The sequence below is a fragment of the Typopeltis vanoorti genome, chromosome 11, assembly GCF_054136105.1.
Source record: "Typopeltis vanoorti isolate ZY-2024b chromosome 11, IOZ_Tvanoo_1.0, whole genome shotgun sequence".
NCBI lineage: Eukaryota > Metazoa > Arthropoda > Arachnida > Uropygi > Thelyphonidae > Typopeltis > Typopeltis vanoorti.
In genome coordinates this window covers 62,311,776-62,336,172 of record NC_143559.1, presented here as the reverse complement: position 1 = coordinate 62,336,172, position 24,397 = coordinate 62,311,776, and the positions used below count along the sequence as shown (strand labels likewise).

The 24,397-nt window shown below is 36.5% G+C and overlaps 1 protein-coding gene across 1 annotated transcript in view; it reads right to left on the bottom strand.

Moving 5' to 3' along the window:
• Nucleotides 1-24,053, bottom strand: part of baf (barrier to autointegration factor) — a 54,521-nt gene extending 30,468 nt beyond the window's left edge. Inside the window, exon 1 of the mRNA XM_090400280.1 lies at nt 23,935-24,053. The gene's annotated coding sequence lies outside the window, so the exon portion shown is untranslated. The remainder of the gene's footprint in view (nt 1-23,934) is intronic.
• Between the last annotated feature and the right edge of the window lie 344 nt (nt 24,054-24,397).

Below are 24,397 nucleotides of genomic sequence, written 5' to 3'. Positions count from 1 at the left end.
TATTTTATCTGCTTCTGTAATCTCATGACCATCAGCACTCAATCAAGTTATTCTTCCATAGTCATTCTTCTTCTTACTTGCCACATAACAGAAGAACTCTGAGATTTCCTTTGGCATGCTTGACTAAATTCTTCTCATAATCTGATTTTGTCTTCCTTGCCATGCTGGTCACCTTTCTTGCACTGAACCTTGTACTGCTCATAAGTTTGCCAGTAATCTTTCTCCTTACATACCATCCACAGACTTTTCTGAAGATCATGCTTAATGATATTATTCATTCATCAACTCCTACCTGATTAACTCTCCTTATCCTAGGTATACAATTTAATACTGCTTCCTCTAGATCAGTGGTTCCCAAACTTCTGGATGTCAGGGCCCACTTTGCAAAAATTAAAATATTTCACGGCCCCCCTCGAAACAAAATCGTAATAGAGAGATATATTATTATAATATTTATTGTATTTATATGCAATACAAAACATACACAGCGAATATTGCAAAAATCAAATGCTTATATTACATTTTTTGCCTCTTACCGTTTGGTTCTGATAACGATGCGGGCTGTTCTGGTAAAATATGAAATACTGTCCTTTTTTTTTGAGTCTGTTTCTGCTTCTTCTGATTGTTTGTGGGAATTTTTTTTTATTTTTTTATCAGCCACTTATCCATCTCAAGGCTAAATTTTTTAACGTAGAATAGATCAAATAATATCACCACTTACCAATACTGGCACACCACAGACTGATAACATAAAATTAGTGAATATTACCTGAATAAGGGAATCCCCAGACCAGGAACATTTTTCTCTTTTGTGACTTTTCTCCCTTTACGGTAATTAAGCCTAACGCGAAACAGACAGCAAAGGCAGGTTATGTGCATATGATTGGTGTGGTATTAACAAAAGATCGTGCAACTGAAAGATTATCTTTCAGTTGCACGATCTATTCGTGTTGTTATCTTATAGTTCCACATATAAGATAAAAGCATAGCTGACAATTGAGTTGAAATGCTAACTCTCTTCAACCAAATTCCATATGTGAAACTGCCATAACATTCATTATATATATATATTACTTAGTTTTAACAAGTTCGGTTGAATTTTATTGCTGCTTTGGGAAATCGAACTCGCGCACATCTAATTAATAACAATAGTTTTTAGTTAGATACTGTGTTTGCCCATGAAACATATGGTTTTGTTTCAGTCTATACAGCATAGTTTCTGTATGAGGGGACATGATTCATTAATTAGTGTGTTTTTATCCCAGTTGTCTCTAATTGCACTATTTGTTGAGAAATATATTACACAGACTCCTCATGCCTTATTCACTGGCATAATAAAAGTACTTGTTTTTATTGCCTCTGCAGTATAGTGGCTGTTAGGGAGGGCGTGTTGTTTACCACTGCAAGTGAGTTACTATCTCCCCACATGAACTTGTTTAAGCTTTTTTTCATGTGTGAAGTATATGCGAAACTTTTATTGGTAACAGAAAACTAGCTCGGATGAAAGTGATAATATAAAACGAGTTTTGATATGTATATAAAGTCAATATCAACAGTCCCTGATTACGAACGTGTGATGAAAGGGACAGGAAGATTTGGAGCTTCCCTGGAGAGCATTCGAAGTAAATACAATTAACCACTGCTTTGAAATGAAACATATGAATAAGCAATATTTACTAATATTCATTAAGCGCCGAAATATGCAGGAAGCAAAGTTTGTGAACCAACACCAATGTGTGAATTTTTCCATTAAAATATAAAAAATAACAAAAAAGAAATAATAAATAATAAAAGTTAAATAGGTTTCTTTTAAAATAAAAAAATCTACTTAGTCTTAAAACATTTTAAATTTGTTTTCATTATTTCATGCCCCCCCCCCTCAACAAAACCTACAGCCCCCAGTGTGGGAAGTGCTCTAGATCAGTGCTTCCCAAACTTCTGGATGTCAGGGCCCCCTTTGCAAAAATTAAAATATTTCACGGCCCCCTCGAAAAAAAATCGTAATAGAGAGATATATTATTATAATATTTATTGTATTTATATTCAATACAAAACATACACAGCGAATATTGCAAAAATCAAATGCATATATTACATTTTTTGCCTCTTACCGTTTGGTTCTGAAGACGATGCGGGCTGTTCTGGTAAAATATGAAATACTATCCTTTTTTTTTTTTTTTTTGAGTATGTTTCTGCTTCTTCTGATTGTTCGCGGGATTTTTTTTTATTTTTTATCAGCCACTTCTCCATCTCATGGTTAAATTTCTTAACGTAGAATAGATCAAATAATATCACCACTTACCGATACTGACACACCACAGACTGATAACATGAAATTAGTGAATATTACCTGAATAAGGGAATCCCCGTACCAGGAACATTTTTCTCTTTTGTGACTTTTCTCCCTTTAAAGAATTAATCCTAACGCGAAATAGACAACAAAGGCAGGTTATTAAAACGTGCATATGATTGGTGTGGTATTAACAAAAGATCGCGCAACCGAAAGATAAAAGCATAGCTGACAATTGAGTTGAAATGCTAACTCTCTTCAACCGAATTCCATATGTGAAACTGCCATAACATTCATTATATATATATATATATATTACTTAGTTTTAACACTTTTACGAATTTTAACACGTTCGGTTGAATTTTATTGCTGCCTTGGGAAATCGAACTCACACACATCTAATTAATAACAATAGTTTTTACTGTGTTTGCCCATGCAACATATGGTTTTGTTTCAGTCTATACAGCATAGTTTCTGTATGAGGGGGCATGTGATTCATTAATTAGTGTGTTTTTATCCCAGTTGTCTCTAATTGCACCATTTGTTGAGAAATATATTACACAGACTCCTCATACCTTATTCACTGGCATAATAAAAGTACTTGTTTTTATTGCCTCTGCAGTATAGTGGTTGTTAGGGAGGGGTGTTGTTTACCACTGCAAACGAGTTACTATCTCCCTACATGAACTTGTTTAAGCTTTTTTTCATGTGTGAAGTATATGCGAAACTTTTATTGGTAACAGAAAACTAACTCGGATGACAGTGATAATATAAAACGAGTTTTGAAATGTATATAAAGTCAATATCAACAGTTCCTGATTACGAACTCGTGATGAAAGGGACAGGAAGATTTGGAGCTTCCCTGGAGAGCATTCGAAGTAAATACAATTAACCAATGCTTTGAAATTAAACATATGAATAAACAATATTTACTAATATTCATTAAGCACCGAAATACACAAGGATGCAAAGTTTGTGAACCAACACCAATATGTGAATTTTTGCATTAAAATATAAACAAAAAAGAAATAATAAGTAATAAAAGTTAAATAAGTTTCTTTTAAAATAAAAAAAATCTACTTAGTCTTTAAAGCATTTTAAATTTGTTTTCATTATTTCACGGCCCCCAAGGGGGCCCGCGGCTCACAGTTTGGGAAGCGCTGCTCTAGATGACTCTTAACTATATCCCATGCACTACTAACATCCTTACCCTGCAGTGTTTTATGCCACTGCACAGATTTAAAATTCCTCCTAAGCCTGTCATAATCACTTGCCTTATAGTTCCACATATACCCTTTCTTGACAGAAGTTGTGGATAGCCCTCTGATTCTATAACCAGGTCCAATACTCTTGCACCTCGAGTCCTCTCCGTCACATGCTGCCTCAAGTAATTATCTCTCAGTAGGTATTTCCTGTCTCCATAGTTGAAGTCCTCCACAATAATCACTCAACCTGCATTCATTCTACTAATTCACTGATGCATTTCTTTCAGATCATCCATAGAACCGTCTGGCCTAGAACAGCAACCAACTGTATATTTCGTCTTACTGGCCTTGATCTCACATCAGACTGCTTCAAATGAACACCCACCCTCCCATATATCTTATTCTTTTTGGCTGCAATTCATTGCTATCATCAGCAGTACTCCCCCCCCCCCCCACACACACCCTATTTTCTCTACCTTCCCCGAAAATAGTAAACCCTTCACATTCTATCCCTACAATTACATTATCTGTAATTTATAACTTATATAACATTATATAACTTTTGGCAAGGTTGTGCAAAACCTCTTCCTCTTGTTCCTAATACTTCTGGCATTAATAGATAGAAACATCCATTTAGGTAGGTAGCATCCATTTAGGTACCCAACCACCTTTGCTTCCTGAAGTGATTATACTATTCAATATGTTTGCTCGAGAGACCTAGATTCTGCATTTGTTGGTCATGGTCATTCTCAATCACTCACCTCATGGGTGACTTCATGCACATTTTCCTGCATCCACCCTAATTGCTTAAATTTTCTGAATTTACTTCAGCATGCTCGGTGAACAAAGCACTCTCCAGAAACCTAACATCAAAACTATTTAGATGCCGTCCATCTGCTTTATACAAACTCTTCTTTCCGTCAAACACAGGCCATAGGTTCATTACCTGTGCACAACTTGTGTATTGATTCATTTGCTTTCAACACCCACTCCCTCCTCAATTCATCTCTATTATAGCATGCCAAGAAACTTACAATCTTCGCTTTCTTGATCCTCATTTTTGCTTCATCCAAGAACTCCTTCACATGGCATGACTAATGTAATTAATTTTTGCACCAGAGAAACATGATTTTTTTATACTTTTGTTAAGTGTTCCTCTGATCATGGAGTCCCTGTATATAATTTTCTCCTTACCTTGTTTTTCTCGTTTGTTGACATGATTTCAATTTTTACCTCAGACCACCTACTTTTTCTTCTCAGCCCTGCTAATCTCTTGCCACTTTTATCTGCAACTTTTCAATTTTACACTTTATCATGTGAAGGTTAATGTGTAAGCACACTATTTCCTTATTTAGGTCTATATTAGGTTCCTGTATTTCCACTACTGCACATTCAGTATTAATTCTGACATTAACATTTTCGATTTTACCATGGATACTATCTACTCTACTAACATTTGCTTTTGTTCTCTCACCACCTAACTGGCACTCGCTGTCAAAACATTTAATATACACTCACTCACCTGTTTCACTCTCCTTCCATAAATAAACACACTGCACTCACACTGCACTACAAAATTACAGAAATTCAAATCACCAAACAATGACATCTTGCTATTATTGTTCTACAATGCTTTGCTGCCATACTGACAATACTGTATTTCAACAAAACGTTTATTTACAAACTAAATAACTCAATCTCACACCATATAAAACAAAAACTACAATAAGTTAACGTAATATTATTAACTAAAACATGCAGTTTACATTTCTTTAGCCTCTCTCCATAAAGAGAGAGGAGGAGGACAAGGCATTTCTTTAGCATCTCTCCATAAGGAGAGATGCTAAAGAAATGTAAATTGGAAACTTTGGTAAATAGGTGAAAAAGAGGTGATATGAAGGGATTAATTAGACTAATATAACAGGGATTATAAAGAGTGCTAGGTAAGAGAAAGAGAGAGAGGGGAACTTTTAAGGATGGGTTATCCTTAAAACTTGCGCAAAACATGTGGTGAAGAAGTGTGTAAGGAATAGATTTTTTATGGAGAATTAGCCCTACCGGTCTTAATGTATGGAAGCGAAATCTGGACAATAAAACAAAAAGACAAACAAAGATTAACAACAGCAGAAATGAAGTTTATGAGAAAAACTGCAAAGTATACCCTATTTGATCACAAAAGAAACGAAGATATTATGAAAGAATTAAACCAAGAACCAGTAATCGAAAAAATTAAAAAATATAAACATAGATGGATGGAACACGTTCAAAGAATGAAAACAGAAAGATTACTAAAACAAGCCTTAAAGTACAAGCCATTAGGAAAAAGAAAACCAGGACGTCCTCTTAAACGATTCAACAATGACTTCTAAGGCCAGAACAGGCCATACTAGGCCTAAATCCTTGATACGTATGATGATGATGATGATGATGGAGAATTAGTGGTGTGTAGAACACATTACGCATTAGAATGGCTTGTGAATCCTTTATAAACTTATTCTCTAGAACAGTGGTCGGCAACCTTTTTAATATGAAGGGCGCAATACTGCGGGTGCCATGATGCTCGCAGGCGCTGTGTTGCCGACTCCTCCTGATGTAAATAATTAAACTTAAAATTACAATTGGCACGAATGGTTTTGAAATGTCTTTCTATATTACTTTATTTAGAAATAGCCACACTATTATTGCATAATAAACAAATACATTTGCCATTATGATTGATAAAGCAAGCACTCGCATCTGATCTGACAGATACATGCTAATTGTTAACATGAATATTCTTTCAACGGTTAGGTCTGGAGCTTGCCCCACCTTTACTATGAGTTGCCCATAAGGCACTACTTATGCTTGCACCCGCCGAAACTTTTAGTTCCTATATATTCGGCACGAAACTCTTGTAGTTTCTATATTCGGCTATGAAATAATGTTGGATTCAATATTCACTTAATTTGTACCATCATGTATTATATTTGCAGTGTTTTTTCTTTATGTTTTCTTGCATTTTAGCACATACTAGTAATTAATGTATCTCTCAGATATACTGCGATCTATGCTGCAAAATTACTGCTAAAAGCTCCGAAGCAGTTTACAATAATTTCTCTGAGGGTGCACTAAAAATTCACTGCGGGCATTGCGTTGCCGACCTCTGTTCTAGAATATAAAATTCACTAGAAAGGAATGCAATCATTCCTCATGGAAGTTCTTTATTATTGCTTACAAGTCTTTAACAGGTCATAAATACCTGCTTAAAGATATTCCTTACTCATCAAAGACATCCTATTCTGATAATTTTGTTTACAATGCTGAACTCAATCATGTCACATACTTTTAGGTGATTAAAACCACCACAAAATTCATGAAATATTACTGATAAGATATAAGAGTTTCATGTGAGTAAAACACACTATCTGATCAAAAATATCTGGACACCCATTCATGGCAGTGAATATGACTATATAATTCACAACTATGGCTCATACAAATTTAAAAGGAAGCACAGTATTGCAGTCTTCAAAGACAGGCATTTAACAGTAAAATGGGCATTACTGAAGAGCTCAATGACTTTAGACATAGCACTAGTATAGGATGAAACCTCTGCAAGAACTCAGTTCATGAAATTTCTGCCATGTCCCAATTAACTGTGATGTTATTGCAAGGTAGAAATGCCTAGGAACTACAATCACAACTTGCAGGACCACCACATAAAATCACAGAGCAGGACCACCAAGTGCTGCACCACGTGGTGTGAAAAAAAACTCGCATCCTCAGTCAAAACACTAAGTTCAGAAATGCATCTGCAAGGAACTTAATTGCCACAACCATTCATCAGGAGCTGTAGAACATGAGTTTCCATGGCTGTACAGCCACACAAACCTGACGTCAGTAAGGGTAACACCAAGCATCAAGGGAGTGGTGTAACTGCCATTGGACTCTGGAGCATAGAACCTATTAGTGGGCTGATTCCAAGAGAATGCTATCTGCTCAAACATGTTGTGCCACCTGTCAAGTTTGACAGAGGAATGATAATGGTCTGGATGCTCCCCTGGTTCCAAGCGATGGGAAATTTGACATAGCCTATAATGGCATTCTGGACAATTCTAAACTTCTAACTTTATGGCACAGTGGCAAAGGTCCCTTCCTCTATCAACAACACCCCATCCACAAAAGCAAGATCTGTACAAGAATGGTTTGATGCCATGGGTGTTTAAGAGCTTGACTAGCCTGTACAGAACCATGATCAACTCCATCAAAAACTATGGGATGAACTAGAGTGTCAATTGCAAGCCAAGCTGAATTGCCTCACATGAGTGATGACTGACCTCTCCAATACTCTAGAAGAATGGAAGGAATGTAGCAATGTAACAAAATGTAGTGGAAATCTTTCCCATAAGAGGCCATTATAGGAGCATAAGGTAGACCAACTCCATATTAATGCCTTTCATATTACAGTGAGAGTTTGGATCAGCAGGCATCCAGATATTTTTGATCAGATAGTATACTTGAAATATTGGATTGTCAGAATTGACATCCCTAGTGACCATACCCTGAAGGAACTCTCCAAATAATTTTCAGATTAAAAAGATTGAGAATAGCAGGTCTAGAGAAAGTTATGAAACATTTCTGTAGAGAAATAAAATGTTTAATGTATCGAATTATCTTAATTACACATTTAGCAGTAAATGCAACGATTAAATAATATATTGCATGCAGTTAACTGTGATACAGTTTTTTCAGTTCTTTATATATTCAAATAAGAATTCAATTTATTAAGTTTTTTTTTTTTTTAATACAGCAATTACTGTTTATTCAAACTTCAAAACAACGATCTTTCATTTAACTGACCCTTAGATATTATTATATTTGATTAACAAAATCTAGTTAGAAAAAAAAAATTGTTTAACATTATGCTAAGTTTCCAGTTTTATCTCTTTGTTATTTACATCAGTCAGCAGTTATTTGTACTTGAAACATATTGCAAGCTGCTAAATATCCTTCTAGAATCTCGATGACATGCTCCATTGCAGTCACAAGGGTGTGTAACATTTGCCCTTCATGTGAGATCAGATTAAATGCTCCCCTTTTTTAAAATAACATCATAGTGATATCATTCTTATGTAAGCAAAACAGAACAAATATAACAATAATAAAGACTGATTGTAGACAATCATGAATGAAGTAATATGCTTCCTAATCAGATTCAGGTATGGTGACACCATTCACTGTCACAACTGAAGCTAATCAATTTTGGCAACATGTAATAAAGATTTTTTTTTTTTTTGACAAACAGTCCAAATGAAATGACTCAATATATCTTGATAGGGTAATTAAATAGCAAATTTAATTACATTTCAGCAAAGTTATGGAGAAATTATGAGTTTCAAATATTTTCCCCAATAAAAACAGCATAATAATGATTCCAGGAGGAAAAAAAATCCAATCATTCTTGAACTTAGGAATGATTTGACAGAAGAAAATACTGCAATGAAGCACACACACTTCTTGGAAAGAAGTCAACTGACACCCACATGGGCAAGGTGCATCGAAGCAAAAAATGAGTCACGTGTTTGTAGCCAGTATAAATTGTAGGAATATGATGCTCCCAATTCAGTGCAACTGCGTCCAGGTGAATTAGCTGCAAGAAGGGAACTGATGGAGTTTGAAAGAGGCATTGTAATAGGATGCAATGCTGCAGGCCTAGCTGTTTGGCAAACTGTAGAAAAATTGGGCCATATCAGGTCAACAATCTATGATATCATGCTGAGATGGAAGTGCAGAGTCAACTGCAAGTGCTACCCACAGTGGACAACCCACACACTCACCAAACATGGCCGTAAGGTGCTAAGAAGGATAATATGTAAAAACTGCCATTTGCCAGTCAACATGCTCAATGCAAAGTTCTGAGTATCGACTAGAACATGAACCTGCACAAAGCATTCAGAGCCAAGGCTCACAATATGGATTTCCATGACAGGATTGCAATATGCAAGCCACAAATTACCTGAACTAACATGCACCATCATTTTCAGTGGTGCAAAGAGGGTATATATACAGTGGAAAGCGAAAGCTTGAAAAGCTGTTTATGGAGCAAGGACTCATGCTACACCAACTACCGAGAAGATGGACAGGTGCAGCAGATGCCCAGTGAATATCTTACCAGAGTGTGTAACCTCAACTAAATTCAAAGGTGGTAGTGGTGGTGTGATGGTATGATCCTATTTTTCTTGGTTTGGCCTTGGACCTCAGTTTGTGGTGCCATGAACTCCGAGAGATATCTGAAAATTCTGAACAATGCAATGCTTCCTACTTTGTGGCATTTCTACAGAATTGACCAGTGTCTCTTTCAACAAGACAATCCACTGTGTCATAAGGCTGCTGATATAACTGCATGGTTTGTGGACATGAACATTACCACACTTGAATGGTCTCCACAAGAGTCCTGATCTCAACTTCACTGAACATCTGTACGATAAATTGAAGAATCAGGTGCCGTCACTCCCACAGCAGTCCAGGACCTCATTACATGACTACAGGAAGAATGGTCCAAAATTCCCACTGATTGCTATCATATGCTTGTGTAAAGTTTGCCGCACAAGATTCCTGAGTCATCACAGCAAAAAGAGGTCTACGTCTTATTAAGGTGGTCAAAATGGCTGTTTGTTCCTCACACTTTGGTGTTAATTGACTTCTTTCCAAGCAGTGTATATTTTATATGTTAATAAAAAGAAAGTCCGATTAGTGAAAAGGTCAAAATAATTATTCATATATTCAATCTTTTTCTTTTATGCAAAACATTGAATTATTAGAAAATAACTAGTTTAAAAAATATAAAATTTACTTTATAGGAGCATACTTGGAGCAGAGCTACTGCAACCAAGCGGGTCCCCAGGTGGCAGATAGGGGAATGGCCATCAGAAATGGTGGTTGGCTGTGAATACCCAATAAGCAGTTCCAGACCAAAGCAGGCATGTCTGGAGGCCCTAAGATGGCAGCCCCCATCACCAGACTATGCTGTGGATGGTTGGTAACCAGTCCAGCTGACAAATTCTTATACTGTAAATTGCAATGGAATAAAAAGGAGATGGGCAGAAGACTTTATAAACCCTTGAAAATGTTACAGGCAAACAATTGCCTAATACACGAAGCCAAGAAGAAGCAGCAGCATACTAAAAATGGACATTGCCATTTCCTTTGTAAATACATGTAGCCAGCTCCTTTTCATGTGTTTACATACAATACAGCAGTTAAAAATTGCTTCAACGGGATTTTCTGTTGTCCACATTAGTATAATTTTTATAAAAATTTCACCAAGTAGTGATACTTTTATAACAATCCAGCATATAAGTTATGATATACTTAAAAAAATTAAATCCTTTTTTTTGGGGGGGGGGGGCTAAATATTCTACACTTTCAATTTTGTCTTGCAAATCTTGCTGCAAACAGTTTGAGTGAAAAAAAAACTGAAATTATCTGACAAACATCAATCAATACCAAATTTCATTCTGCCAGTACACGATATCAATTCAAATCATTCTGCAAACAAAACAATAATTGAAGTGTTCACTTTTAGTTTCAACAAGAGAATTTTTATTTGCAAACATTTTTGTACATTATAAATCAAAAATTTTATTATATTCCATACAGCTGGCATAGTGTTATATAATGTAGTACACAATTTTGACATTTTCCCCCTTTGTGCACTGCAATGGCACAAAGGGGAAAAACATCATCCAACTGAAACAAAAATTGGAATATTATTATTATTACATAACACCTCCATGGAGTCCAAGGACTCATCGAAGGAGGGTACCTGCTCTCCGTCTCCACCACTCCACTAACCACAACTACCTTCATCATCTAAACCAGCACCATCTATTGCCAACCAACACCACTATTTACACAGACAATCACAAACATTCATGCCCAAGGTGGGATTCGAACCCACAGCCTTTTGGCTGGAGAGCAGATACGCTAACCACTCGGCCAACCAGCCCGACTATTTTGACAGACTGTTATAAGATTTCCAAATATCTAATTCCAATAAAAACATATCTGGAGTTCTGGAATAACTTGTGTCTGGATGGATCTTACAGGTGTATGCAGAATATGAAACTGTATAACAGTCAACTCTCACTAAAGCAAACTCACAGGGGCTGTGCAGATATAGTTTGTCACAGATGATCTGCTGTGCTAAATCTCCTTGAGAATAGCTTTACTGTTTATGGAGCATTGGTTGGATCTTTTACTAAATAGTACAACCATACCTCCAGGGAGTCAAAAGACTTAGCATGCTGGCACCTCTCCATGGAGGTGCCCGTACAATAATAATAATCAAGTTACATATTTGGTTTAATCCTTTATCCAAGTGTAAACAAACAGCTTGCACTTGAAATATTTTCAGGACTGTGACAACACACAGAAAAAGTGATATAAGTTCTGAACACTTGCCTTAGTATCCCATAATGCAAAGCACATATCCTTATGGGTATGCAAAATGCTATGCATTATGGAAAGGATCACTGCCCAGACCGGTTTCGACCTTTATTGAGGTCTCATCAGTGAGAGCTAGACCCAGAGGTGGTGATACTAAGGTGAAAGTAATGCAAAAGTCATATCACCATATACTAGTTGCCAAAAGGTGTAAACACCTTTTTATTATTAAAATTCTCTGGCTTAGATATAGTTAATGGAAGTTTTTTCACTTGGCTATGTGACCAATTACATATTTGGTTCAATCCTTTATCCAAGTGTAAGGAAACAAAGCTTGTGCCTGAAATATTTTCAGGACTGGGAGTATATAGAGCATTGGGCAGATGAGGGTAATGTTATCTGTGAGTCAACATGGATTTTGAAGCAGCGCTCTTGTTTTAGTAATATGCAAGCCTTTTATAATAAAGTTACAAGAGCAATAGATGAGGGAAAGGCATATACTGCCATTTTCTAGGATTTAGTGAGGGCATTTGACAGGGTGCCACATGATAAGCTGATATTTAAGTTGCAGCGCATGGGGTTTGGATGTCAGGTTGGTCAACTGGATTCAGGATTGGCTGTCCAATAGGTATCAGAGAGTTGTGTATGGTGAGGCAGTTTCAAGGTGGTGGGGGTCCCACAGAGCTCAGTGCTGGGACCTGTATTGTTTAACCTTTATATCAATGACAGTGTCAGTGGATTGCAGGGGGATATTCAGTTGTTTGCGAATGATGTGAAGCTGGGAAGAGGTATTAGTAATAGTGCAGATGTGGTGGCCCTGCAAGAGGATTTGAATAAGCTAGACAGATGGGCAAATGAATGGAGTGTCGGTTTAATGCAGCAAAATGTAAGTTCTTGAGGTTTGGGACACATCGATGGGATGCTGCATACTCTATTGGAGGAGCTATACTGGAGGAAGTAGGGGAGACAAAAGACCTGAGGTTGATGATTGACAGAAACCTGAAATTCAGGAGACATATTGCAAAGGTGGTGAAGGTAGCACAGAGGATTGCTGCAATAATGAGAAGGATGCTGACCTGCAGAGATAAGAGTTATCATTCTATTGTATAAGACTATTGTTCTCAGATTTGGTCCCCAGGATTTGAAGGGGATAAATTAACTGTGGAAAGGGTACAAAGGCAGATAACAAAGATGGTTTTAGGACAGTAAAATGTTAGTTATGAGGATCGGCTGAGGGAATGTGGACTGCAGAGTTTGGTGAATAGAAGGAGAGGTGACATGATGGAGATTTTTAAACTGTTGAGAGGTGGTTACAGGGTTGACACTGGGGAGTTCTTTCGCTTGGTTGAGCAGTGAGAAGGAGTCATGACAAGGGACCATCTCTGGAAGTTATGAAAGGAAACTGTGAGCAAGAGGGTGAGGAGTGGTTTCTTTGCATGGAGGGTACCTGATATGTGGGATGCATTGCCTGATAGTGGTGGAAACAAGAACAGTCAATGAGTTTAAGGAATGGTATGACAGACTTTGTGTTTCCTAGGAGGGATCTCTCACGATGAGTCTTGATAGACTGTGTTTCCTAGGAAGGACCGCCTGCAAAGAGTCTTTTGAATCCATGGAGGCCTGAATAATAATAGTAACTCGTGGTAAAGGTGGTATAAGTTCTGATCACTTGCCTTCATATCCCATAATGCAAAGCACATATCCTTATGGGAATGTAAAATGCTATGCATTATGGTTTGGGTAGTGATCCCTTCCATTAATGCAAAGCATTTTACATACCTTATAATAAATTTAGCTTAACCCTTTATCCAAGTGTAAGCAAACAAAGTTTGAGCCTGAAGCAACTCATGGTAAAGGTGGACCAAGCTCTCATCACAAACTTTCAACATCTTTCTCTAAATCCAGAGTAATTTAATAAAAAGGTGGCACACCGTTTGGCAACTCCTATACGTAGAGATGACCTTGCTAATGCTTCTGCCTGGTATCTCTACTTGGGCCTGGCTCCCACTGAAGGAAACTCAATAAAGGTCGAAACTAGTCCGGGTAGTGGCCCTTCCCTTATTACAAGGAGATGTGTTTTGCATTATGGGAGATACTGAGATAGGATTGATGTTAGCTTGCTCCACCTTTGCAACGAGTTTCCTAGTGTTGTACCACCTTACCCCAGTCCTGAAGATACAAGCACAAACCTTGTTTGCTCACACTTGGATAAAGGATTAAACTAAATTTATTATAGTCTAACCAAGTGGGGAAAAAACTTCTAACATCTTTCTCTAAATCCAGAGTAATTTAATAATAAGGTTAGACACCTTTTTGCAACTGGTATAGCTAAATATGACTACTCCGTTACATCTCCTTGCAGACATGTATAATGCTATGCATTAAGGGAAGGGCCACTACCCAGACCGGTTTCAACCTTCATTGAGGTCTCGTCAGCAGAAGCCAGACCCAGAGGTGGTGATACTAAGTCCTTATAAGGACTGGCTTAAAGGGGCAAAGCAAGAATGCTTTTCATCTTCCCCGTTATCTGTAGAGGACAGTGTAGGAATAACGTGTTATTGAGCTATTAAAACTCTGATCATGGCAGGAAGGTAACAGCAATAGCCGAGCCTCAGTTAGAACTTCATTGGCTACAGCATTGCCATCTATTACCCTCCAAGGGTATTGTTCACCACATCTCACGGTCGAATCTGGTGATACTAAGGTGGAAGTAATGTTGAAGTCATATTTACCTATACGAATTGCCAAAAGGTGTCTCACCCTATTATTAAATTACTCTGGATTTAGAGAAAGATGTTGGACGATTTTTTCCACTTGGTTAGACTATAATAAATTTAGTTTAATCCTTTATCAAAGTGTAAGCAAACAAAGTTCTGAGGCAACTCATGGTAAAGGTGGACCAACTCTCATCACTACTTGCCATAATGCAAAGCACATCTCCTTGCAGACATGTATAATGCTATGCATTAAAGGAAGGGCCACTATCCAGACCGGTTTCGACCTTTATTGAGGTCTCATCAGTGGGAGCCAGACCCAGTGATGATGATACTAAGGAGGAAGTAATGGAGAAGTCATATTTACCTATACAAGTTGCCAAATGGTGTTTCACCTTATTATTAAATTACTCTGGATTTAGAGAAAGATGTTGGAAGTTTTTTCCCCACTTGGTTAGACTATAATAAATTTAGTTTAATTCTTTATCCAAGTGTAAGCAAACAAAGTTTGCACCTGAAGTATCTTCTGGCTGACGTCTAAGTAAATATGGTTTCTCCATTACTTCCACCTTAGTATCACCACCTCTGGGTCTGGCTCCCACTGATGAGACCTCAATAAAAATCAAAACTGGTCTGGGTATTGGCCCTTCCCTTAATGCATAGCATTATACATGTCTTCAAGGAGATGTGCTTTGCATTATGGGAGATACTAAGACAAGTAGTGATGAGAGCTCTGGTCCACCTTTACCACGAGTTGCCTCGGTCCTGAAGATACTTCAGGCTCAAACTTTGTGTGCTCACACTTGGATAAAGGATTAAACTAAATTTATTATAGTCTAACCAAGTGGGGAAAAAACTTCCAACATCTTTCTCTAAATCCAGAGTAATTGAATAATAAGGTTAGACACCTTTTGGCAACTGGTATAGGTAAATATGACTTCTCCATTACTTCCACCGTAGTATCACCACCTCTGGGTCTAGCTCCCACTGATGAGACCTCAATAAAAATCAAAACTGGTCTGGGTAGTGGCCCTTCCCTTAATGCTTAGCATTATACATGTCTGCAAGGAGATGTGCTTTGCATTATGGGAGATACTAAGACAAGTGGTGATGAGAGCTTTGGTCCACCTTTACCACGAGTTGCCTAAGTCTTGAAGATATTTCAGGCGCAAACTTTGTGCTTACACTTGGATAAAGGATAAAACTAAATTTATTATAGTCTAACCAAGTGGGGAAAAACTTCCAACATCTTTCTCTAAATACAGAGTAATTTAATAATAAGGTTAGACACCTTTTGGCAACTGGTATAGGTAAATATGACTTCTCCATTACTTCCACCTTAGTATCACCACATCTGGGTCTGGTTCCCACTGACGAGACCTCAATAAAGGTTGAAACCAGTCTGAGTAGTGGCCCTTTCCTTAATTATTAGCATTGTATATGTCTGCAAGGAGATGTGCTTTGCATTATGAGAGATACTAAGACAAGTAGTGATGAGAGCTTGGTCCACTTTTACCATGAGTTGCCTCAGTCCTGAAGATATTTCAGGTGCAAACTTTGTTTGCTTACACTTGAATAAAGGATTAAACTAAATTTATTATAGTCTAATCAAGTGGGCAAAAACTTCCAACATTTTACATACCCATAAGGATATATGCTTTGCATTATGGGATACTATGACAAGTGATCAGAACTTATACCACCTTTACCACGAGTTGACCCAGTCCTGAAAATATTTCAGGCACAAGCTTTGTTTGCTTACACTTGGATAAATGATTAAACCAAATATGTAGTCGATAGCATAGCCAAGTGAAAAACTTCCATCATTTAATAATAATATGCAGAATTTGACAATTAACAGTGGATATTAAAAGCTTGGCAAGTTACTAAAGAAGTATTTATTTTTCCAAAATATTTCATACTGGTTACAACGTAAATGTTTTCCAATTATGTTTAGAGTTGCTGCGACGTCATGTAACATTACTGGGACTGTGTATCCCACAATGTTTTAGAGTCGGTTAAATTCAGAAATGCACTTATATAGCCATGTGTAAACCCCAAGGGTTTTATTTTATTAAGAGTTTATATGATAGCGAATGTTTTTAATATTTGGTTATAATGGCAGAGAAGAAATTGTTTACTTTTGAAGTGATTCAAAAATAAATGCTGAAGGCAAAAACAGCGGAAATCTGTTATTAATGGGGAAAAAAAAAAGAATAATAATAAGCATTCTTGTTTCCCTTATAAAATGCATGTGTTGTTCCTTCAGACTAATAAACACACTAATACTTAAGTGGTTAATATATTATCTTCAACACTGGTAGTCATACAGGGTAAAAATTAGCTACAGCATTAACAAAAGTTAATAATTGAATAATGAATTAATAAATGGATGGGAAGCTTGTTGAAGAACTGATTTCAGGCCAAATCAGATCTTCACTTTACGACAAATAGTTGAGAAACCATGGGAATATAACATAAGGATATGTAGATCCTAGAAAATGCATATGACAAGGTGCCAAAAGAGAAGCTATTCAAAATGCTACAGTTATATGGGGTCAATGGGTCTTTATATCAATACTCAGTTGTATGTCAGCAGTTAGAAGTACAGGAATATGGTTTAATGTTAATCTGGTGTCAGACATGGATGTACATTATCCCCCTCTGTTATTCATTTTCTATATGGGTCACATTATGAAGGAAAGTGGTATTAAACCTGATATCAAAATTGGAGAAGTTAATGTCAGCTCTTTGCTCTATGCAGACAATGTTATACTTCTAAATAAATCTGCTAGAAGTCTGCAAGATTCCCTGAGTAAACTGAATAACTGTTGTAATAGATATGGTATGAAGGTCAGCATTAAAAAGACAAAGACAATGAAAATAGGTATAATTGTTGAAATGTCAACTGTGTTGTGAACAGAGAACCTGTGGAACAAGTAAAACATTTCAGCTACTTAGGCACGATTTTTAGCGAAGATGGTAAATTAAATATGGAAATAGACAACATAATCAACAAAGCTGGTATGGTAGGAAGTCAACTGAATAAATTTATATGGAATAAGCGAGAAATTAGTCAAAATACTAAATTAGCTGTATACAAGACAGTGTTCAAACCAATTTTAACTTATGGATCTGAAAGCTGGTTCACAAGTAAAACACTTCTGAAATGGCAATATCATTTTAAAAACGAGGATATTAAAAAAGAACTTGACATTGTCAGCATCCAGGAATGTGTCAGCAGAGCTAATCTCAGGTGGTATTGGTCACTTAAACAGAATAGGAGAGGAAAGATTAGTAAAACAAGTGTTCTCTGCCAGGCTGGCAGGAAAAAGACCCAGAGGAAGACCAAGATATAGGTGGATTTAATATGGTAAAATGTGCCTTAGAAGATTAATTAATAAAGAAATAAAGAAACAGAGTCCAGTATCTGTTGGATTTGATTGGAGTTGTAATCATTTGATTCCAATACCTACAGTTTCTTCAACAGTCCGCAGAGTTCCTATTCCGTACATTCTAGGAATCTCAGAACCTATAGGTAGAATTTTGAAAAAGTATCAATTGATTCCAAGATATATTCCTATCAACAAAATTTCTTCTTTATTACCTTCTACAAAGGATAAACTGTCTTCTCTATCTTTGGCTGGCATTTACCAAATATCTAGCGAATGCGATGTCTCTTATTTTGGACAAACTGGCCGTTCTTTGGAAAAAATAAAAAATAAAAAGAAAAGAAAAGAAAAGAAAAGAACATCAATATTATATTGATTATAACAAACCTCTGAAGTCTGGTCTTGTGCAGCACAGTATTGACTCTACTCATAGTGTCCAATGGGATAAAGCTGTTCTCCTCCATAGATGCAGATTCAAATATGAACGCTTATTCAAGGAAAGTTGTGAAACTATCTTACACCAACCGAATTTAAATAGAAATGACTGTCTGTCTCTCTCAAAGATCTGGGAGACTTTTATCATATGTAAAAAACCATTTATCTTAATAAATTAAATTTGTTAATTTCTATTATTTCCTAGCACGCAGTAACAATTGTATTTTAATAGGCGATCCACCGAACGTTTTGCTTGTATTCCATTCCTATTACTGTAACAGACACTGAAGATGTTACTATTAATTTTAGTATGAAATATCTGTCCTTTTACTAATTAAAGATATCACTGTGGGTTTTTACATGTTTCTTTATTAATTAATTTACTATGCCACAGGTTCCTCTTACATGAAAAACAAACAGGTGATATGGGAGGCTGTCTAAATGACATTGGACCAGCTATCTCTGAGTGGCTACCGTTAGTGAACTGCCAACTCAGTCTCCATCCTGTAGGCATGTAACGAGGTCCTGGACTGTTGTGCAATGGATGTCCTTTGACCCTCACTTGATGGCCCAGTTCATTCCACAGATGTGGCTCAAACAGTCTCACCTGCTCCTTGTGAGAGAATAAAAGGTGTTAGCATATATATATATATAAATATTTTTTTTAATTCCACAAGCTGGAATAATCAGGACTTGCTATATGTCATCACCCGCAACATATAATTCTTCAGAAAAAGATTGAAGTACTAGAGAAAAGCTTTTTTTTTTTTTTTTAATAGAGCAGATGCAAAATCTGAACACAATGTATGGACTTAAGTCATCCCTTATGAGAAATTTTTTTCTTTATACAACTCAGCTTAGTTTTTTTTTTAAATATATATCTTTAAACAAATATACAAACATTCAGACTTAAAAGTAACTTCGGGCATACTACTTTACTTTATTCAAGTGTGACTGGCATGTTGTCACTGATTCATATTTCCTGGACCTTATTTAATTTTTAAATTCACAGTGAACATGGCCTTGATACTTACGCAAAATCTTATGCAATTTAAAATTCCTAGAAGTTTTTCTTTTTGTATGAATTTTGATTTAAAGTTCCTAAATATATTCTATAAATGTTTTAGCAGTTTAAATAAAGGCATATGCCTTTCTCCTTAGACAAATACAATAATCATAGCCTTTTGAAGCTCATCCATTAATTCAAAATAGTGATATTTTGTAATATGTGCCTTTGCTAGTGTTGAGCAGTATTATTCTCTTCCTATCACTTCCAAATGCTTCTTAATTATCAAATACTGTACAAGACACAAAATGCAATTTCATTATACATTTTGCCTAACTTACTGGGTCTCTAGGGAATTCAACTCATGTGGATGAGGGAGAATAAACCATGTACAGTTTTTAGTTGTCACTTAGTTATACTATAAAAAAACATGCCAACAAATTATATTCTTGGTTTAATCCTTTATCCAAGTGTAAGCAAAGAATGTTTATACATGAAGTATCTTTGCGAGAGGGCTACTTGTATATAAAGGCTAATGACTTTTTATCAGTTCTCAGTATCCCATAATGCAAAGCACACACAACCCTTCAGATGTGTATAATGTGCATAATGTTATAGCCAGTACCGAAACCAATTTCAACCTTGATTGAGGATTAAACCAAAAATATAATTTCTTGTCATCTTTAATTTATAGTATAGCCAAGTGAAAAAAAATTCATCACCTATTTCTAATTCAGAGTATTTTAATAAGGTGTGACACCTTTTGACTGCTTGTATATAGGAAATATACGACTTCCGCATTACTTAACCCTTGGTATCTCTTCTGGGCGTGGCTCCCACTGATGCAGTTTTGTGGGGATGTGGGAAACTTTGCTGCAGTGGTTTCCATGGAGGTTGGGTCACTGAAGTGGATGCTTTTCCCTAAGATATGAGCAGCTCTGCTTGGTGGTGGTGTGGGTCTGTCACTAAATAGAACCACTGGTGTGTAATGAGTTAAATGATCCTCCAAATCACTCACTGTTGGCTGATCTGAGGGATTTTGATGAAGTATCCTGCACTTAAATATACCTCAATAAAGATTGAAACCAGTCTGGGTTTCAATCTTTAGTAAAGTGGTCCTTTACAGTCAAAGTCCCATAATATACATCTGAAAGGGTATGTGTGCTTTGCATTATGGGATACTGAGGCAACTATTGTGAAGTCATTAGCTTCTAGCCCACACAAGTAGCCCAGTTATGAAGATACTTCACACAAACATTATCGCTTACACTTGGATAAAGGTTTAAACCAAGAATATAATTTCATGGCATTTTAAATTTATGTTTTACGTTATATTACACTAATTTCATCAGAATCAGTAAACCATGACAACAATATGAACTAAGTAATATATTTTTTAAAAAAAAAAATTCACATTTTAAAGTCCATAGACGCTGTATGGTCACTGCCATAACTCATGGTTTTGGCAATGATGTCTTCTGCTAGAATAACATGGGCACGGGTCTTGCGTGAAGCGGCTAAGGAATTATCAGTGCTCTTGACCATGTTGTTTAATCTGAGTCTCGGGTCTGGTGTAGTCCCGAAGGTGTAAAAAGAGGGGAAAATAGTTTGACTGCATAAAGGAGGATCCAAGACTACGGTTGCAAATTACCAACCGATCAGCATATCAGGAGTCCTTGTCAAGGTCTTGGAGAAAGTAGTCAAGAGAAAAATACAGGAATGGATTGATGAAAATGAGATACTGTACAAGGGACAGCATGGCTTTGTGAAGGGTAGATCATGCCTCAGTAATTTGCTCAAATTTTATAACACAGTGACAGCTGAACTGGATAAGGGGGGGGGGTTTACAGTGATACTGCTGGACCTGGCAAAGGCGTTTGACAGGATACCACATGGAATTCTAATCCGTAAACTATAACATATGGGAATGGATATAGGGTTGGTGAGATGGATAGGTGGGTGGTTGATGGAGAGATATCAAAGAGTACTTTATTAAGGAGTAGAGTCCAAAAGATGGCCTGTGACTAGTGGTGTGCCACAGGGTTCTGTTCTTGGACCACTGCTGTTTAATCTGTTCATTAACGATATAGGGAAGGATATCTAAGTTGAACAGTTCATTTGTTCGCTGATGATGCAAAGTTGGGTAGGGCGATAGTGAATGCAGAAGATGTCAAAATCTTGCAGGATGACTTGGATAGATTGGAGTTCTGGGCTAAGGAGAATAGATGTCAATTTAATGTGACAAAATGTAAGGTTATGCATTTTGAGGTGAAAAGATTAGCAGCAGTATACCACATTGGTGGAACTGTACTCCAGGAGATTGATGAGGCCAGGGACTTGGGAGTGTTGGTGGATAGGAAGATGAAGTTTAGGGGGCACATTGTAAAAGTAGCTAAATCAGCTCATCAACTCACTTGGTTGTTAAAAAATACCTTGACGAGCAGAGACAAGCAAGTTATTGTACCTCTGTACTGAGCCTTGATAAGACCTCATCTCGACTACTGTGCCCAGATTTGGTCACTTCGGTTCCTTCTTGATGGGGGGGGGGGGGAGGAGGAGGAGAGGATCCAGAGGCGAGTGACCAAGATGATAGCAGTTCTATGGAATGAACCTTATGAGAACAGGTTGAAGATTTGTGGGTTGCAGAAATTGGTTGATAGGCGGAAAAGAGGAGATATGATTGAGACATTCAAATTGCTGAAGGGTTTCTATAGGATTAATTCAGAGGATATTTTTGAGATCAGGACTGGTGGTGGGAGAACTAGGGGACATCGATGGAAGCTGGGAAAGAGTGTGGTTAGTAAGGGTGTTAGAGGTGGGTTCTTTACTTTTAGAGTGGTAAATGAGTGGAATAAGCTGCCAGAGTCTGTTGTGGGTGCTATGACGGTGAGTGAGTTCAAGGCAAGGTATGATAGATACTGTGAGAATGTCATATAGTTGTGTGGACATGATGTTTAAGGCCCCCCTCGATGAGTCTAAGGACTCCCTGGAGTCGCCCGAAATAATAATAGGTGGTAGAGCCACAGATTCCCTTTCCACACAAAGTTTGTAGGACAATCACAAACATCCATGCCCACGGCAGGATTCGAACCTGCAGTAATATATTAGATTATGTTAATAAAAATAGGATTTTTAAAAGATCCTGTTTTTAGGCCAACAATCATGACTTATGATTATCAAGTACAGTGAATGACTGAGAATTTTTTTTTAACAAAAATTTTTATTTTTATCTTGTTATTATCCCTTGCACTCACCCAGAAATTATCCTTTTTCCATGTACCTTCCAGGTTTGGCCCTTTGCCATGCCATATCTTCAACATCCATCCAGTAAACACTATATAAATATTTAAATATTTATATAGATATCTATATAGATATTTAAAATCATATCCCTTCTCTTAGCTCTCAATCTATCCTTATACCCATACAGCATAATCCCCCAATCATCTTTGTTCTCCAACATTGTTCCCTCTCCAAAGCTTCCTCAACCTTTAAAATGCAGGTGTCCAGAGAGCCAGGTATGGTTTGATCAGGATATTATACATAATAAGCACACATCTTTATCTCAGCTAGTCAATGTCTTTCTCACTACTACAGCCATCCATAGGACAGATAAAACAGTGTCCCTATAACATGTTTCCTAAATTTCTTATGTCATCATCCCAAAATCCCATAACTCTCTCTCTCTCTTTTCTTCAAGTATTATCCCATAAATAGACTACACTGCTTTCTGTCTCTGAATCCTAGTTTAAAACGTTGCACTTCATTACATTAAAGTGATCCTCCTAACTTGCCTACCTGTCCAATCTATTCAAACTTTGAAGAAGAGTCAATATTCCTAATAACCCTCCCCAGCTTTGCATCATCTGCATTTCTATTAATAATACCACTGACATAAAAGTTGAACAGTCAAAGTCCCAAGTATACTGAGCCCTGCAGAACTTTACTTATAGCCTTCATCACCATATGCAAAAATTATATTTGTCAGCTAACTGCCAATCTAACATATCTGACTCATTCGTTTCAAATTATATATATATATATCCACTTGTAGTGTGTCAATCTGCCAAATGAATATTTAGAAAGATCATGGTATATCTAACCTCTCATCAATCACTCTTGTTACTTTATAATATCTAATAATAAAAATCTAACCAACGTAATAAAAGACTGCCCTTAAAATAATAACTCAACCTTCACAAATATCTAAACAATTAGCGACATAAAGTAAACATGAAAACAAGCTTTTCAAAGATATGTACATATAAAAGCATGGAAGAACACAGAATATACTTTTGGTTTAGTTTTGCCAATGTTTTGATATATGCAGAAATCTCTTTCCAGAATCAATGAAGCGTGACATCATCCACACCTTAAATAACACAATTTACGGGATAATCAGTAAAGCTAGATGAACTCTAATTTTCAGTAATGGATGTAAAGAAATTTCAGATTTATAAATACTTACCAAAATATAGCAAATGACACAACAAATACAAAGAAACAAACACACAGACGCGAGCTTTCTAGAACAACGAAACAGAAAAATATTTCAATCAGACAGCACTTAAACAGCGCCACCTAATATTTTAATTTCTTGTGACTGTTTATCAAATCGGATGTTCATTGGATTAGATAAATGGATACGTTATTTTCATGACGGAAAAGAAAATAATAAAATAATAACCAAAAATAAGACTGACGACCGTGTAGAGGACGATATAGCATTTGAAATAACAGAAAATGATAGGAGCAAAAATCTTCTGGAATACATATAGATAGAAAATGAACTATTAAAAACGGAGGAAAGCACTTAACCAAGTATTTAAAGTGTTAAATAACAAATATTTAAAGAAAAATAAATATCAATTTCTTTTTACTAATACAATTCTAATGTTGCCTTTTACATTTATACAACGAAAATAACTGGT